We start from the raw sequence: 18221 nt of genomic DNA, 5'->3' as shown, positions 1-18221 counted from the left end.
AAATAATAATACAGAATTAAGCAAATGTCACCTAAACACTTCCAACCTTATAGGCTCTATAATAGACTATTTTTTTCTTCCATGTCTGAATTGTTTCTTGGTATATAGAACTTATTGACGATTTGGGGTAAGCCTTAGTGTCCTCTAAAATCCCACCAGGAGAGGAGTAGGCCTCCAACTGCTGTCAGTTTTCAGGCAATCCCCTTTGTTATAAAAAGAAACAATAATCCTGGCATTTTGTACATTTGTTTCAGCATTATGCGGAGACACCTAGAATAATACCAAAGGGCAATAAAACAGCTGTACCTGTTCTGTGGTATCAGAGGGGATTTAATATCTCTTGTTCTGTCTTCCAGCTAAAACTAGAATAAAGCTAATGGATTACAATAGCACAGGTCATCATCAAGAGACAAATGGCTTGCAGTATTTTGCTGGTATGATACAGCATACAGTACACTAGGTTTAAATGTAATCCTGCTTTCCTTTCATTGCCTCTCAAAGATGGCGGAGATTAAAAATAAAGGATTTCATTGCCTCTTTGTATTCAAGTATCCTACAATTGAAAACCAGCTGAGACTCCATATTTGTCAGACTTGAAATGGTTGTAAAACAAAATGGTGGTCTGGATGTAAACACTTGCAGTTGTAGCAGGATTTATTGTCCTGCAGCTGCCCCGACGCCTGAGGATTATTGCCGTGGGGGGAGTCCGATCCGAAAGCATGGACCCCGCACAGCGATGTCGCGTCAGCACTTTCTCCGGAGCTGTGGCTTTTTCGGTGAGCCCTGCTACATCTGTATGTCCCGAGAAACTCATCGCTCATATATTAGCAATGGTTTGAATTTACTTAGGGGTTTAACCCTTTGGGTACCCTATAGACGTAAATACTACATGACGTGGTCTGTCACTCCAGCTGCCTAGGATGACGTTTCTAGATCTTAAATGATCAATTCATAGTTTTTTTTTAATTACTTTTTTTTAACATAGGATTGATGCAGGGGGTCTCCTGGAACTCAACCCCATTCAATTCAGCTGCATGACGCCTGCCAATAGGAACCCGAACCTGATTACATCACAGCTTCCTATTGGCCCGCAGGGCTCGGGAGCCTTGAAAGCATTATGTGCACCCTGCTAGCCGAGTTCCCATTTTTCTAGGGGAGTTCGCGTGAATGTGATTTATGAGGAAGGGGAGCAGAAGTAGGACTCTTCCCCTTCTGTTCTGTCATTGGTGACAGAGTGATCTCATGACTGCTTCTGAGAAGAGATCAAGTGATCGCGAGTGCCGGAAGGGCCATTGGCACTCTGGAGCTGCAGCACCCCTGGCTCTTAGAGGCTTAATTTCAAAGACGATTAAATACATTTTTTCTCATATTTGACCCAAAGATTATTTCCTATCTAGTACTTATCTTGCTTCACTAAAATATTTAAAATACTGTACTTTATACTACCGTACTTAACCCCTTGAGTACTGCTTGACGTAAAAGTCACGCTGCGGTGCTGCTTAACGTAACATTTACATTATAGAAGGGGGATGGGGTCAGCTTTAGAAGCATCTCCCAAATATATTGAAAAGGTTACAGAGGGATGCCTACTTTTGAAACCAAAGAAGGGGACATCAAACTTTAAATATTGGGAGGTTCCCTCTGTGAAATCCGAGAATTCCCTGGTTTCTGTTTGTGTCTCCTGTGACTTATACTGTACTTGTACTGTATATGGCAGTAACTGCGTAGTATGGCAGTAACATAGGGGTCGTTTCTCAGATCGTGGGTAGTTTGGAAATAATTTTCTTCTTCTGGACTTGGAATGGAGGGCTCCCCTCTTTTAATCTTGGGTTAGGTTTGCCCTCTCAAATTTACACCATTTTTCTGGCGTTAGGTGTTTTCCGCCATGAACATTTAATATGTTGCGGGGGCAGAAGCGAGAGTTTTATAACTTTGGAGATAGATGATTATCACTGAAATATGAGCCTAGTTAATCCTAGCTTACCAAATATATTCGTTAATGTACTATTATACTGTATTAAGATTTGATGCTACTGTACTGTGGAGGCCCCTTAAATCTCCAACATCACCGGAATTGTTCGGGGCTGTTTGCTTTTACAGCTGAACTTGGCCGCGCGCCAGCCGCATCTCTTGGCCGTGCGCCAGCCGCATCTCTTGGCCGCGCGCCAGCCGCATCTCTTGGCCGCGCGCCAGCCGCATCTCTTGGCCGCGCGCCAGCCGCATCTCTTGGCCGCGCGCCAGCCGCATCTCTTGGCCGCGCACCAGCCGCATCTCCCGTTCAGCGCTAATGGTGCTGAACAATGAAAGCGCCTGCAGCGCCGAAACTAAAAAAAAAAAGCCCGCTTCTGCCCGCACATTTAAAATTCCCGCGGTGGTGGCCGCAGGAGACTAAAGGCGGCCGCCACTGTATGTTGAATTCAGGTAAACATTTTTGTCCGAAGCGTTCACACTGCTGAAGCCCTTTACAAATAACATGCTTGAACGTTCTGGTAGCTTTTAAGGTAAACAATATTATTATTTCTTTTTAAATAACATTTTTTTTTTTTTTTTTAAGCATTTTGAACAACAATTTCTGTAACGTGAGGAAATAACATAAAACCACAGATATAATTATAATCTGCAGGACATATGATTTCTCTAAGCTTAAATTAAAAAAATAGTTTCTGCATTGTGGCTTAAACATTGCTAGGCCCCCAAATTCTAAAATATCTTCAGGACCCAGGGATACAAAAACCACCAACACTCAAAGGATTAATATATTAGTGCGCAGCGAATGCTCACTTTTGACATTCTTTGTTTGATGAGATTAGTGAGGAATTATTCTCTGTGCACCCACTCAATTTTTCTTAGAATATACTGTGTGCTTTTATCAACACTGATGAGATTTACTGGAGAATCTATTTATTCTTCTAATAATTCAGAACTTTGAGTTCATTGGGCTACTATTTCATCTGGGTACTGCATGCAAGATATTTTTAAATGCTTGATATCCGAGTGGGAAAAAAAATGACATCCCCATTATGAGAAGTAATTACAGCAGGAGTATAAAACCTTTTTTTTCTAGAACAAAAATTGTGTTTGTGAGTATAAAAATAGTGATGAGGTCCAAAGATCCCTTTTATTATCACAGATAGAAGTTAAAAGAGGGATGTAATGTACGTATGGCATTAGAAAATTATTTAGAGGTATGGTAGTTTCAGCAGAAACACACACACTCGCCCCCCTCTCTAACACAGACAACCTCGGGCTCTCTCCGCCAGAATCTCCCCTTGCCTCCTGCTGCCCCCTGGTGCTGCCCTGCTCCCCCACAATATGCATCATGCTATGGAGTAGAACTCAGTTTAATACTTAACGATACGTTAACTGATGTAACGTATTCTTAAGTGCTAACAGGGATCTTCAAAGCTCAATAACTATGCATTAAGTGCTTTGTTAATGTAACAATGGGCTGCTTCAGCTGTAACAAACGTTTGTGTTAACCATAGGCAAAAGAGGTGGGGACCACCTCAACGCATATCTTCAGCAATCCATTCAAGTTAATGTGGGAAATAACGCTGTTAATGCTTTTTTTTTTAGGTCGTGGCTATACGTGGCATTAATGTAGGTGTTGGAAGCACCAAAATGCCAGGTAGAAGAAAATGATTTGGCCTTGTCCAGGGTTCTGAAGTGGGCCACTTTGATTTCCTATATTGCCTTAGCATTGTAAGAAGTCAAAGTCAATACACTGGACTAGGCCAAATTATTTATCCATGACCTTTGCATGAACACCTTGGAAGCAATAGTTGCCATGAAGGCATGCATGTTTTTATGGCCACTGTCTCCCAAGGGGGTTAATTTGTGGGTTTTTTTTCAATTGGGAAGGAAAATACCTGGTGTATATTGTATCTGCGTTAGCCGGATAATGCCATGTTAGTCATATGCAAATGAGTGAACTAAGGGATGAACTTAGCTTTGAGGATACCCGTTCAATTTAGGAAGAATAATGTACTTTCCCGATTTTGGTAAAGACTGTTATTACTGCAAAAGTGACGGGCTTCTCTGTATCTACCCCTTTAAATTGCGATGCTTGATCTTTCTGTGCTAAGCAGCTGTCATTCACCGCTGAGCACTGCATACAGTAGTTGTGCCCCACAATTCATAGCGCAGCACCCCTCACACACATCAGATTAGTGCCCTTTTCTCTGTTTTTCAATCTGTTTCTATCGGTCTTTTCCTCACTGCTATACTTTTCCTGACACTTATTTTTCGTGGTTCATTCTTTTATTGTTCTTCATAAATTTCTTGCTTTTCCTTTCTCCATATACAAAAACTCATAAGCACTCATCAGCCTAGCAGTCACAGAATAAAAAAGAAAAAAAAATTGATGTATGGTTCCTATTATTTTCTCCTGGCATTATTCAGTTTTCAATTGTTCCAACCGTTTGCCTTGGTTTTGCAAGCAAATGACACGTTGATAAGTTACATTGAAATTGTCAAGAAATGAACATTACATTTTCTGAATTAAACATATTTGATCTTAGAGTAAGCCATTTCATTACATAATTTAAAAACCCTGGACGAACTAAGTAGGTAATAACTTCTTGGATAGGATTCAGTCGTCGTGTTAAAAGTCCATTGCTACTTAAAAACCAACCCCTGAAAATTAACAAGTGAAACGGAGTATGGCTGAACACGTTCAATTGGATAAAGCTTTTGGTGTTTGGAGAATAAAAAAACAACAAATAGATGCTTCCAGAACAGCTGACAGTACGTGCCCTAGATCTCCCGTAACCTTCTTCGTAATGAACACCAATAGCAAAACCTGCACGGCGGGAAAGGTCTCTTCTATTTGGTATTACTGAGGCTTGGTGGACTGTAGGTCTGAGTAGAAGCCAAAAGTACAGGCAACATGATGGTCTGCAAACTGTGGGCTTTAATGAATGGCAAATTTTATCATTACCAGTCTCATAAATTATTAAACTACGGTATTGCGAAGGCAAACTTGCCCCAAAACAGCATGCAATCTGACACAATAGAAAGCCATAAATTGCAGCCAAAAGTGAAAGAGCGAACCAATGCATCGTCATATACAATAACGTATAACATACCTGGGTACTAGAGATGTGCAACATTTTCACCGAAGTGCATACATATGTACTATATATATATGGCAAGGCAGAGCAAGCTCCACCACGGAAGGAACTTGAAGAATCCTGGTAACCTCTGACCTTTGGCGTATGCCACTCATAGTAACCAGGTCAAATCAGAGTTGTATTGTATTAAAGTTCTCAATCTCAGGGAGTCTCTCTGAACGATGTTCTCGCTGTATTTACAGTAAGTAAATGGTGCCTCTTCTAAATTGGTCTCTTTCTCCATTTTTTCCAATCTCTCATTTCAAATTCAAATGCTTATTACTGCAGTTCAATGTTTAGGCCTCATAGTAACAAAGTGAAGTTGGAGAATGGCAACTGCATCAATGCAGTATGTCAAAATCAACGCACAGAATTTTATATTTTATTTGCAAATACTGTATATTCTTGGTTTGTTCACATTAACACAATGTGTTTTATTGCTTACAGAAAAATTCATTTTTGTATTTTTATAGTGTCCTATCTTGGTGCAATGATAGAGTGGTTACAAGTAAAATAAGACTTATTGGGCTCTGACCTCCAGAAATTTCTGGTTGTGATTCCGGGTGATCTGCAACCTCATCGCTTAATAAATAACACTTTAATAATTTTGCATATCGCACTAAATTGCATCGCCGGAACCAAATCAAGTAGCAAAATGTCTGTTTTGGTCCCCAAAATGCCCATATTGTAGTTTAATTAATAGATCCCATAGACTTTTATGAAATATGACTAATAAAAGGGAGCACTTTTCAATTAAAATGCATTTCTTTTAATCCTAGTGCCCTTATATTTCACTCACTTCAATTATTTGGTGTTGACATCTTTGAAAACGCAATATAAAAAGGGTTCTACTCATCATCACTGTACATGCCGATATGTTGAGCATTTTTGCCCCAAACACACAATTGCGTTAAATCTAGATTAATTTCAAATCACGGTACTTGCTATGTTTGTTGTGCCAGCGAGATTCAAGGGAGTAAGTGTGTGTAATAAAAATACCGTTACCACCAACTCAGCCAGAGGCTCTTTGCCTTATCAGAATTGGTTTCCAAGAAGACTGGTAACACTAAACAGCACTTTAATATACTGTACCAACTTGTTCAGGTTCATGTGTAAAACATTGATGCATTATTAGAGAACTTCAGCTAAGAATATTGGGCTCAGTAGGTATTTCCTGACAGTTCACTACCTCAAATAAGTCCCAATCTTCTGTAGGTAACAAAAAAATGTATCAACCTGCAATACATATAAAATAAACAAAATAAAAGACTTCCTAATGCAGTGGTGTGTAAATAGGGGGGGTGGGATTTTCTGGGGGGAGGGGGAGGTGCAACGCTTACAGAGGCCCTGCGCTCTTCTCCAAAGCATTTAAATGAAATCCCAGGGATTGTGTGCGAGGCATCTGTAAGGTCCCTTATCTTGTCTCTGGCGGCTCCTGATGATGCGTCGCCATGCCAACGTGCAGTCACATCATATCGTGACCTCAGAATGCCGGAGACAAGGTAAGGATGGGGCGAGGGGGGGCGTGAGCAGGGAGGCAGAGCAGGCAGGGGGACCCAGAGGAAAAAGTTTGCGCACCCCTATCCTAAAGTAATCACAAACCCTAAATATTAGACTAGAGGAAGGTTGAAAGAAACTACATTTGTATTTAAAGAAGCCCGGCTTTGGTAATTCTGCATTCAAGTTTTCAATTGCCTTTACAGCTGGGCAGTGGTGTTATGGGCAGTAAATACCGTCTCATTCACTGGCCCCTATTCATTTTGATGTCAATATTTCTTACCTGCGCTGCAGTAGAAAACAACTCCATTTAATTCAAATGAACTAAACTCTTCTCCAGAAGATTAATTTCAGTAGCTCTTTTTTTTTTTTTTTTTTGCAACTATTCAAACAGGTGTCATGATCCGGCCAGAAAATATTCAGTATTTTTATAAACTGGCACATAAACCGTTAACTTGAGTCACAAGTACATCTTAACAATACAGAAAAGATAGCTGAAAGGAAAATCAATCCCTCTTATTTGGTGCACACCCTATTTTAATCAGCAATAATAGATACAGTATATCATATGAAGAGCAATTCCATGTCATTGATATGATTTAGTGGATCCTAATGTATTGCTGTGAGTGAAAATGAAAACATATCTTTTAAATCATTCATTTAAAACAGAATTTAGGTTATAAAGAAAAAAACAAACTTAAGGAATTTGTAAAGACGATCCCAGCTGTGCCATGATGGAAGTGGCTAGCTAGCTCCACCTAAGTATTCAAAACTATCAAATCAAATTACAAATGGTATTGTATCAATATAATGCATGTTAAATATTGAAGATTAAAACAACTAACAATTATTTACCTTATTTTAAGAGCCCCACATTAAATATCATGACAAAGTGTGTGCTCTTTAACATAAATACTGCCATATACATGAGGGAAAAGGATTACTCCAAATAGAACAAGTTCAGTCCATAATATAATATTCCTTTGTCTCAACATTTTTCAAATTGCTCCTTTAACTTAAACTCTGCGGCTCCGGCTCTCTCAGCAAAACACTGTAAGGTTCCCATTATAATGGATTGTAAAAACATCAAACACTACTTAAAGCTGCAGTTCAGTCAATATCCTGCATGTGTGGTTTTTTTTTTTAATAAATCAGTTCTGTAGTAAGAAAAAATACTTTTAGCATTTTCTGTTTTTAAAAAAACAACTTTGAAAGACCAATTTTCTTGTATTCTATTTTAACAGCCATTTGCTAAGGCACTGCCCCTTCATGTCCTGTCACAAGCCCTGGCACACTCCTTTGTCAGCCCTGCCCTCCCTCTAGCACATGTCAGTGCAGGAGTGCTCATGAATATTCATGAGCTTCCACTGAGAGACAGAAGCAGAAGAAAAACATATCCCTTCACTAATGATGTCACCAAATTTTGCCGATCAATACATGGAGAACGAATTGACCTGCAACTATACAGTTCTTTAGGTAATTAGAGATTGCACACATGAAACTATTGAAGTAAAAAAAAAAATTTAAAAAAAAAAAACACTGAACTGCAGCTTTAAGCAGCAGCTCTCTGTGGCCCCTGCAACTCCTGAGGAAACCACTAGGTGGTGAAACCCACATGGGGTTTTACACGTCAAACGTCATCACTGACACTCCGTCGGCTTGAGGTCTGAGGGCAATTTCGGACACAGTCCTCCGGAGCTCCAATGTGCCCCTGATTTAGCTATGTCATTCAAAGAACCCACCAAATGACATCAGGCCTTCTCTCTCCTAAAATCCTGTCACAGTGCTTCTGCTATGATCCAGTAATATTACTGACGATCTATGTACTGTAGACTGTAGCAAGAGCTTCCTTCCATCCCCTCTCCTCATTCCCCCATATTCTTGACAATCTATATACCAAGATGCTAGACAGGATTCTATATAGGAATAGGTGGTTGATAAAAATTCTCATCTTACATGGGACATTACTAATTAATCAAGAACCTTGGGTCATACATAGCATAGAGGCAACTGCATTAGTCCCACAAGTATTTTGCTTCGATCTCTATGTGATTAAGGTTTCCAGACATCAGTTTGAATTCAATACATATACTGTATACATCTCTCCGCCCCCATGGCATTCTTTAATCACAGTTAGTTATACTGCAGTTATCTTTTATTTATAGTTCACGTTAAGGTTTCTTTAGATGTGTTATGTCACTCATTGGAGCACATTTACCTACAGTAGTAACAACATCATATCATTCCAAATGTTGGTTACTAAATTGATAAGAGTTTAAACTGTGATCCCAACACTATTAATATCACAGGTGGAGCTAGCTAGCCACTTCAATTGTGGCACAGCTGGGATCATCATTGCAAATTCCTTAAATTATTTTTTTCTTTATAAATTGAATCTATTTTAAATTAATTAATTAAAATATGTTTTCATTTGCTTTCACAGCAAAACATTCCACTGAATCGTATCAATGACATGGAATATGATATAGCGATTATTGCTGATTAAAATAGGGTGTGCACCGAATAAGAGGGATTGATTTTTCTTTCCGCTATCTTTTTGTGTATACTACTTCTAAACCTCTGGTAGCACTCCTTACCAATAGGATTTAACCCAGATTATCCTTATTCCATGTGCTGGTGTAGCAAAGTTACCACTTTCCCCCCTTTCCTATACAGTGTAATTTATATATTAAAAATATAAGGAATTGTTTTATTGAGGTCCGGACCTAGACTGTTTTTTTGTGTTTGTCCAGAAGTTAGGTTATCTTGTGCCAACGCCTGTTTTGGAAATTGAGGGGATTTAAATATTGTGTCACAATTCTTCCTGACGGTAAACATAAGCCAAAACATTTTAATGTATCTTGAAAGCCATTCCCTAGGTGCCTGGAAATACCAGAGGGTGTTGCCAGGAAGATATTCCATGATTGTTTAGATTTACTAATTATAAAGTTATCAGGGATCACAGCAATTCACGAGATTTGCAGATGTATCATTGTAAAGTGTGCAATCAGACGGAAAAAATAATGTTAAAGAATTCCTGATTATGTGGATGCGAAGGACAGATATCTAATTGTCACTCAATTGTCACATTAAACAAATCAAGTTTGATATCTAGATGTGTATTTTAATTAGACCAATGCAACAGTTAAAGTTCTAAATTCTTCCAGATCCAATAGAAATTAAGTAATGGAGTATTTCATATATTCAGGCAGCTTTTGATTGATTGAAAAGAAAAGGGTTTTTTTCTCCAGCTATAAAAGTATCACAGTAGATTGATGAGGCAGGGTTATCACTTAAGAAAGTTTTGGGATAAAAAAAATATGCATTTGGGATTATGAATTTGGAATTGAACATAGAGCATGTGTATTACACACATCAATTTCCATATTTACAACTTCAAGCCTCTCTGAAGGAATCGGATATTGTTATGTGGTAACGTATAGGATTTTTGTTTGCTTATCTTTTTATTTTATTAAACTGTCTGCATATACTGTACTGTATGGTTTTGTAATAATCTTTTTATGTACAGTAACCTAAAGACTATACTACTTTTGTATATTAAATCGGAAATGTAATAAGTATTGCTTTGGGCTCTAAATTGAACTTTGGATGTTTTGAAGAGAGCGAGTACATTTTTGGACACATTTTTCTACAAGAGATTTTTTTGTGCTAATTACATATTTTTCATAGTCAACAGGGACCAAAGACGCTAGTGATGATATTTTTGTATCCTTGAAGGTGGCAGCGTAAAGGTGACATTTATGATGGATTGAGGGGGCTATTACTCATTTGAAGGACACGGCGGGGGTGAAAAGTGGGTCAGCTAGATAGCCATGTGTATTAACCCTGGTCACATACTGTATACAAGTCACGTGCGCACAGGGTTGCCGTTCGTGACAACAAGAATAACACTTTTGAGGGTATGCATGAAGATTATCTAGTTTATTCTTTGACACACTGCTAATGTAGCCAGTTGCGTCAGTGTGTGCTACTGCCAAATGTAGAGATGTATTTAAATTTCACACGTGACACAGACATCTTACAAAGTGATGATTTAAGACCTGGCAAATGTACAGATGTAGCAGATGTTATTACCTCTATTAGCGAAATATGAAATAAAGAATTAAACAATGGGTGCATTATTTCCTTAACCATTGCTTTCAAACTGTGCCAGAGGTAACCCAATGCATTGCGTTAATAGGAGCAGTAAAGTCTGCTACATACATCTGTAATTGGTGCAATGAAAAAACGAAAACAGAAGCAGTCACAGATACAAACTTTGAAACAACCCATTATAATTGTTATACACATAGCACAAGTGACATGGAAATGATAATAGAAGCTTCAGTAACTGACCGCTAATGAGCTCATTTGGTAAAGGTAACTTAATGTTCTTTATCATTAGATGCAAATAATACAATGTAGGTCTTTTGGTTGTTATTACATATAGCACCTCCTTTGCTAAATGGTGCTATTTAGTAAGGATGCTTGGTATCAGCCCACATTGTTTAAAGAATGTTAGAATAAGTTGTATATATTAAAGACAATTAATCTTTGGCATGTCTAAATATACAATTTATCAAATAAATACAGTCTAAGAAATGAACCACCTGACCACAAATACAGTACTTCTTGTTGAATTCTACAAAAGACAGCTGTAGTTATTTAAAGTAAAAAAAATGGTCAAGCTCTAATGCAGTTCTTTACAACCTATTGGATATCGTTTATAATTATATTAGAGCTCAGCCAAGATTATGGCAATAAGAACAAAACGCAAGAAGCCTAAATTAGATTTGAATTCACATCCCAAAGTAATTAAAACAAAATTACAGTTCTGTATTATATAAGGAAATCAAACTATTAAAGTCATCAGGGCAGATTTAGTATAATATTTTCCTTAATTTCTGTTAAAGGTGAAGTAATGTTCACAATTAAAGAAAAGATTTTCTTTTATTCGCATGAGTAATATCGTTAAGAAAAATTGCAGGAACAGATGTAATTTGTAGAATGCCACTAAACTGAAATATATAATTGGAAGAAGCTAGGGTTTTTAAAGATATCTAATCAGTGAAAAAGATCAGGGCATTACATTTAAAGCCGAAAAATAATTTGGTACATTATGTCTATTTGGATGATTCAACTTTCTTCCTTTTTATATTTTTCTTCTTTTATACAATATTATTTGAGTATTTCCTCGGCCATTAAAATAAAAAAAAGTCTAAATATTTTAACATTTCAAACATCTAGAATACAAACTCAATTATGTCGAGATACAATAGGCTTTTAGATGGACATTTTTTGATACTGTGACCTCTCTTTTCCACCCCCGTGCCCGCCCCTCTGTTGGCAGCGACTGGGACGCAGTTGGGGAAGGGCCAAGGAGGTTGGAATAGCCAGTAGCAGGGGCATGAGGTTAGTACGCACCCTGCCAAGAAATTAGGAAAATTTGGAGGTCCGTCGCAAAGCTCATGGGCCACCTGTGGGTCGAAGCCTTGGCCCATGAGGATGGGTGGCTCCAGCGACAGCTTTGGGGCTTGGTGACAGGGGGTTGCTTGGTCATGACAGCTTGGTATCTCCAGATGGAACCGGAGCTCAGCAGTATGGGGCACTCACCAGTTCAGGCGGGTGCAAGAGAAGTGGAGCGCCAGTCAGGCAAACTTGTGAGGCCGTCGGTGCAGCTGACGGAGCAGAGTTGAGGTCCTCATGTGACTCCACCCGAGGTTCCACACAGTCAGTGATTGATAACCCGCCTCCGGCATAAGCAGCAGCAGCACTGTCAGTGGCATTAGGGGGCGCACCAAATGCTGGGCCTTTAATCAGGGTAAATGTATATTAGAGGGCTGCCGATTTCGGCATGATTGTTCCTCCTGTGGGGTCACCCACTCTGTGGCAAGGTGTTATCAGAGGAGTGGGCGCATAGTTGGGAGAGCTGCACAACAGATTGTTTAAAAGGGCGGCTTCTCCGGTAAGTGCAGAAAGGATGGCACCGCAGCTGCAAAGGTACCCCAATAAGGATGCGTCCTGGGTAATAACTGACAAGGAATAGGCTTAGAAGAAAATATTCATTACTTCTGCCTGGAGACATTGATGTTAAAAGACATATATTGAGACTTGGGAAGCTTCTGGGAGGCAGAGCCCAGGAGGAAGTGAAGTAGTGGGATCTCACTGTGAATAGTATAGATACGTTCATAGGATAATATAAGGCAAGGATCCCCTGTTATTGTTTTATAGTGAGGGACCATGCCCTGGTTTGGTAGCATCCCATTGAGATGGCTCCTTTCACAATAGAACGTTCATGGAGAGGTAGCCTATACCTGTAGGACTATAGTCCTCATGCATAGTCAGACCAAACCCATCGGAAGGTACATAGATGGCCTCACTCGAAGTTGTCACAAGGTGACACGTAGGGCCCCAGGAAGGACCATTATCCCTGGCAGAGGCAGATTAGCACCCAGACCAAGAGGAGCACATATGCAATGGATTTCTACTGAAGTCACCATGAAGATGACTTCCATAGATAGCAAAGGGAATCAAGCCTCAGCACCTTCCCTAGAGGGAAAAGATAGGGACAGCTAGGGAATTAGGTTCAGACAGCATGAGGAAGAATGTGGTTATGTCTATACCAAGTTACCAGTGTATATGGATGTAAACTTGAAGCTGCAATTGAATGAATAATGTTCCTGGCACCCATCATTGCTATATCATTACCCAGCCACATGAATCGATTAATGTGTATAACGAAGCTACTTGCAACTACAAATAAATAGCATGTAGGAAGTGAGGAAAGCTCACAGAGTCCCATCAATAGTTTCCATATACTGTAGTAATATGTCTGGATAAACAGTTGCTGTACCATGATAGGCAAATAGAGCGCCGGATCCACTTAGAGTAGGGAGATATAAACAGGCAGGGTTTTTGGATATTGGACCCTATAATGAGAGCTGGTAGGGGTATATATAACAGAGAAAATATATAATTTACCTCTGTATCCCAGTCCACAGTGTCACTCTCTGTCCGTTATAGCCGTTTCTCCTTTTCTCAAGGGCTGTACAGTCTGAAACACGTGGGAGGACTTTTCCTGTCCTGTTCTTTGTATGTTTTTTGTTTTTTAGGTAGTTCAATAAAAGTTTTTTATTTTTTCTACTTACCTGGTGAGTTGATGGTGCTTTGACTGGACCCGGATTTCTAAACCAATCTTTTTCCTGCTCACGTGAATCGATCACCCTGATAAGGTAACCACATCTGAGAAACTCAAGATATGAGAGGTTGATGTAAACTCCCTAGGAGCCGGGCAGGGAGGGTTACATTTGATACCCAACGTGGGGCTGGGCAAGCAAAATAAAAATAAAGTTTTCGTGTTTTGCTCAATTTGGAACTTTTGGAGCGGAGTCTGTTTTTAATGCGAAGAAATCCAAATGAGAAAAAATGGAGCACAACAAATCCAAAAATCTGGGGCTAAGCAAAAGCAACGATTAAAAAGTAACTTTCAATAATGAGTAGACATCATGGAAGTATAAAAATACACTCTGACGCGTTTTGTGCTGAAAATAGTGCTTTATCAAAGTGTCTTCTAGTCAGTGTGTTTGTTTCAATTTAAGTACATTCCCAGGACCAGAAACAATGTAACGCATGTGGTGCGATATCTATGGTAAGCTGAAGGTGAACCCAGCCTTCGGCACTTAATGCGCGGTCTGCAGCGACCCCTTGTGCGGGGAAAAGTCACATGTGTCAACAATGTTAAAAACGTCCGTAACCATAGATCATCAATAATGAATGATGTGAAAATCTACATTAAAAGAACAACAACAAACATAGAACAAATGGAGAAGCTTTCTGAACCAGAGCAAGACATAATTATATCTATATAATGATGATATTGACCAAAACGGCCAAGGACCTAGAGGATTTGTTCAAGATATCAACTAGGTGCTACATAAACATATATTGTAATAAATGTGAGTTCATTAATGTATATAAACTCCAATGAATAATGGTCATAGTTATAAAAACTATATGTATGAAAATTATATATATATATATATATATATATATATATATATATATATATATATATATTGGTATATGCACTTAAAGTATATATAACAAATGTCAACAATGTATAATCCAATAATGAACACATATATATGATAACATATCATCTTGATCCTCCGACAATGCATCAAAATATTTCATAAGTGACACATAGTGACATGAAAGAACTGTTTGAGAAGGTTTATACAGTATATATTAAATATAACTTTGTATATCTACTGTATTATCCAGTGAATGCAATAATAGATATAGCAAGTAATGATTATACAAACAATGTTTCTAACTTAATTTCCTATAAACCCACACACAACACAGAACCCCTATAAATCAGAGCAAAGGCCCCATATCAGTTCTCAACTGTAATTCTAATGAATGACCATGTAAGTGACCATGCAAATTAAAAAGGGTATTTACAGACCTTCCTATAAACATATACTGTATAAATATCATGACTCTAACAAATGCAAGATATATCAATAAATCCTACACGGAGGTCACAAAAATGACCATAATGATCATGATATAAAAACAGTATAAATCAATTAGTAATTTCTATGTTAAGGATGTCTATATGGATAGTGGAATGTCTACACATGTAGTGGAAGCAGATGGGTCGATTCAGAACAATTTGCGTAATCATATTAGGAAGTGTTTTAACTCCCAGGCTGTATTCATACCTCTTGGGGCAAGTGCCCCAAGGGTATAAATCCAGGACATTAAGCGGCGATTCAATAGGGCCTCTCTGTTACCCCCTCTCATGGGTATAGGGATATGTTCCAATGCATTGAATGAGAAACCACTAAGAGAACCTGAATGACAAGCTGCAAAATGTCTGGAGACTGGGTATCTCTGATCACCATTCCTTATTGAACTGAGATGTTCTATTATTCTAATTTTTAGGGGTCGAATCGTTGTGCCGACATACCTGCTACCACATGCACAATTAAGCACATAAATAACATAATTAGTATTACACGTCATGAATGACTTTAATTTATGTTTTTTATTAGTGTGATGACATTTCACTGATGAAATCGGAAAAGCATATTTGCAAACTGTACAGCATCCACATTTGTGGAACCCATTCGACACTGTGATCTTTTTAATATCTGTTTTCAATAAGCTCGGGGATAAATAGTGACCAATGGTCTTCGCCTTACGAAAAACAACCTGGGGTTACTACTACTATACTTCTTGAGATCTTTATCTAATCTCAGAATCCCCCAGTGTTTTTCAACAATTGTACGGATTTGATAGGCTTGTTTGCTGAAGTTTGTAATAAATTAAGAAGCTGTATATATATATATAGTACATATATAGTTGTCCTGTTGCGCCGAATGCACTGTTTTTTTCTACAAATATTGGGTTTTATTGTGTTAACCCAGCATTTTGGCTGCATTAGGTTTCAACTGGTTTATTTCAGACTATCTGCGCACTTGATATAGTATCATATATATATATTTATATATATTGTCTTTAGCAAGTTGTGTATTTCCCACTGAGGAAATTGTGTTGCGACTAAAGACTGATGTTTATGCAGTTTTCCTGATAATGGAAAACAAACATTGCAAGGTTCCCAGCCATGGGGACTGAATTCAAAATGGTGGCTGCCAACGAAAAAATGTGAACCTGGGCGCTGAAACAAAATGTCGCTCCCTACTGAGGAATATTATGTGCACGTGTTATATATCAGAGACTGTGATCTAAAAGTTGTGCATCTAAAAGGGAAACTGTACTAGATTATAGTAGACTCAAACCTCCCTCTACAGAAGGTCTACAGACAGGGAGAGGGATTGCTGTTCCCACCAGTATAGTTGTGCTGGGTGCTGCAAATACCTTAGGCTATTTGGTAGGGATGTGAACCTGATGTGAAGCAAGAGCTTTAGCTAAACAGATGCCAGTGTAAGCGCTGAAGTGTAACGATTTTCCCACTCAGAAAATTACAATTGCTAACCCCTGAAGAGGGGAACTGCAATGTTGGCTGTGGGCTGTGAGTGGCCAGCTACTAAAGTTTTCTCATAGGAAGAGAAATTAAAAAGGTATACTGAAGAACAAATAGGTGAAGTGAGCTCGTTCTACCTGTAGGGTGCTCTCCCAGGATATATAAGCTTACTAGGAAGCGAGAAATCACAACAATCAGGGGAATTGGGTAAGGGAAAGGAGAAATATCCTTAAATGGGGCACTCCTAATTTTAAGAGTTTTTGTTTAAAATTAGGAGTGCCCCCATTTAAGGATATTTCTCTTTTCCCTTACCCAATTCCCATGATTGTTCTAATACTCATTTACTCTGCACTATCACAACTGGACTAACATGGCTATCTCTACTTAACTCAGAGGAAGAGAAATGTGTTGTTCAATGTGTAGGTCTCATACTGTATGTATATCAAGGCACATTTTTAGCATTTTAACCCTGCACATACAATATGTACTTGTATCAAAGCATTTTGCGCCCAATTGTGCCCCCAATTTTGCCCCATCTGCCCTAGCTTGCATGCTGGGCAGTGTCAGTGAGACTGGTTGGAACAGGAGTTACCTGCTGCACAGATTATATTGAGATGTATCACACTGTCTCTGTGCTCCATTCTTTCTGTAGTTTATTTTTCCTAAAACAATCCTCCATACAGTATCTGAAGTGGTATAAGTTTATAATTCAGCATCAGATGTAAGAAACGGTTCTTACTGTACATATGCTACAGCTCTGCTCCAAAAAACAGAGCAGTGCGTATAAACACACCTTTCTCTGCATGCATACGTAGACCTCCCTGTAAGTGGCCCTCGACTAAGTAGGTCTCTCTTGCGAAAATTATATATATATATATATATAGATGTAGCCAGGTCCCCCTCGCGCACTCGCCCCCTCCCTTGTCCCCCCCCTCGCGCACTCGCCTCCTCCTTCACCGTTGCGAGCGCGCGGTGTTGCTGTGCGGCCGGTTGCTAGGGAAGCGGGTCGGGCGGTTGCCGGGGACGCGATCGGGCCGTCGCTAAGGCCGCGATCGCGTTGCCACCGGCCCGGCGGCTAGCGGAGCAGGGCGCCGCCATGACAGTTAGCTCGCGCATGCGCAGGATGCCAGCTAGCGCGGGAGGCCCCTGATAGCTCGCGCATGCGTGAGGATAGACGGCCAGCCCCCAGGGTGCATAGGGGCAGAGACACCTGACGCCAGGGAGCCAATAGGGCTGAGGGATTTGCCCGGGAAAGGAGAGATACTTTTCGCGGGGTTTTGCAGTGACACAGAGGCAGTCAGGATCCGGACCAGCTAGGGGTAAGAGGTGGATGCAGGGGTCAGTGACCCTCTGCATTAGGCCAGCAGCCCCCAGGCCCCCAGTTAGGTCCTGAGCCACTTAATAGCTTGTGGAGTATAGGGACAGGCCCTAGATAGGGACACTGACCCATTTATTGGTAGCTTAGTCAGGGACACAGTGCTAAAGCCGTGCGGCCCTGCGAGGTGGGTTCTGGGCTCAGAACACTATCAAAGACCCTGGGACTAAGGTGATATTATCCGCGCTGGAATTCACCCAACGCGGTGTGGAGGACAACGTCGGATCGGGCGGAACTCCGGTGA

At 39.7% G+C, this 18221-nt stretch overlaps 1 protein-coding gene across 2 annotated transcripts in view; it reads left to right on the top strand.

Moving 5' to 3' along the window:
* The window catches only part of CNTNAP2 (contactin associated protein 2), a 1988831-nt gene that overhangs the window by 1406288 nt on the left and 564322 nt on the right, over positions 1 to 18221 (top strand). The window lies entirely within an intron of this gene.

The sequence above is a fragment of the Ascaphus truei genome, chromosome 2 (assembly GCF_040206685.1).
Source record: "Ascaphus truei isolate aAscTru1 chromosome 2, aAscTru1.hap1, whole genome shotgun sequence".
NCBI lineage: Eukaryota > Metazoa > Chordata > Amphibia > Anura > Ascaphidae > Ascaphus > Ascaphus truei.
The sequence above is the reverse complement of the archived record's forward strand: the minus strand, read 5'-3'. Positions and strand labels throughout refer to the sequence as shown.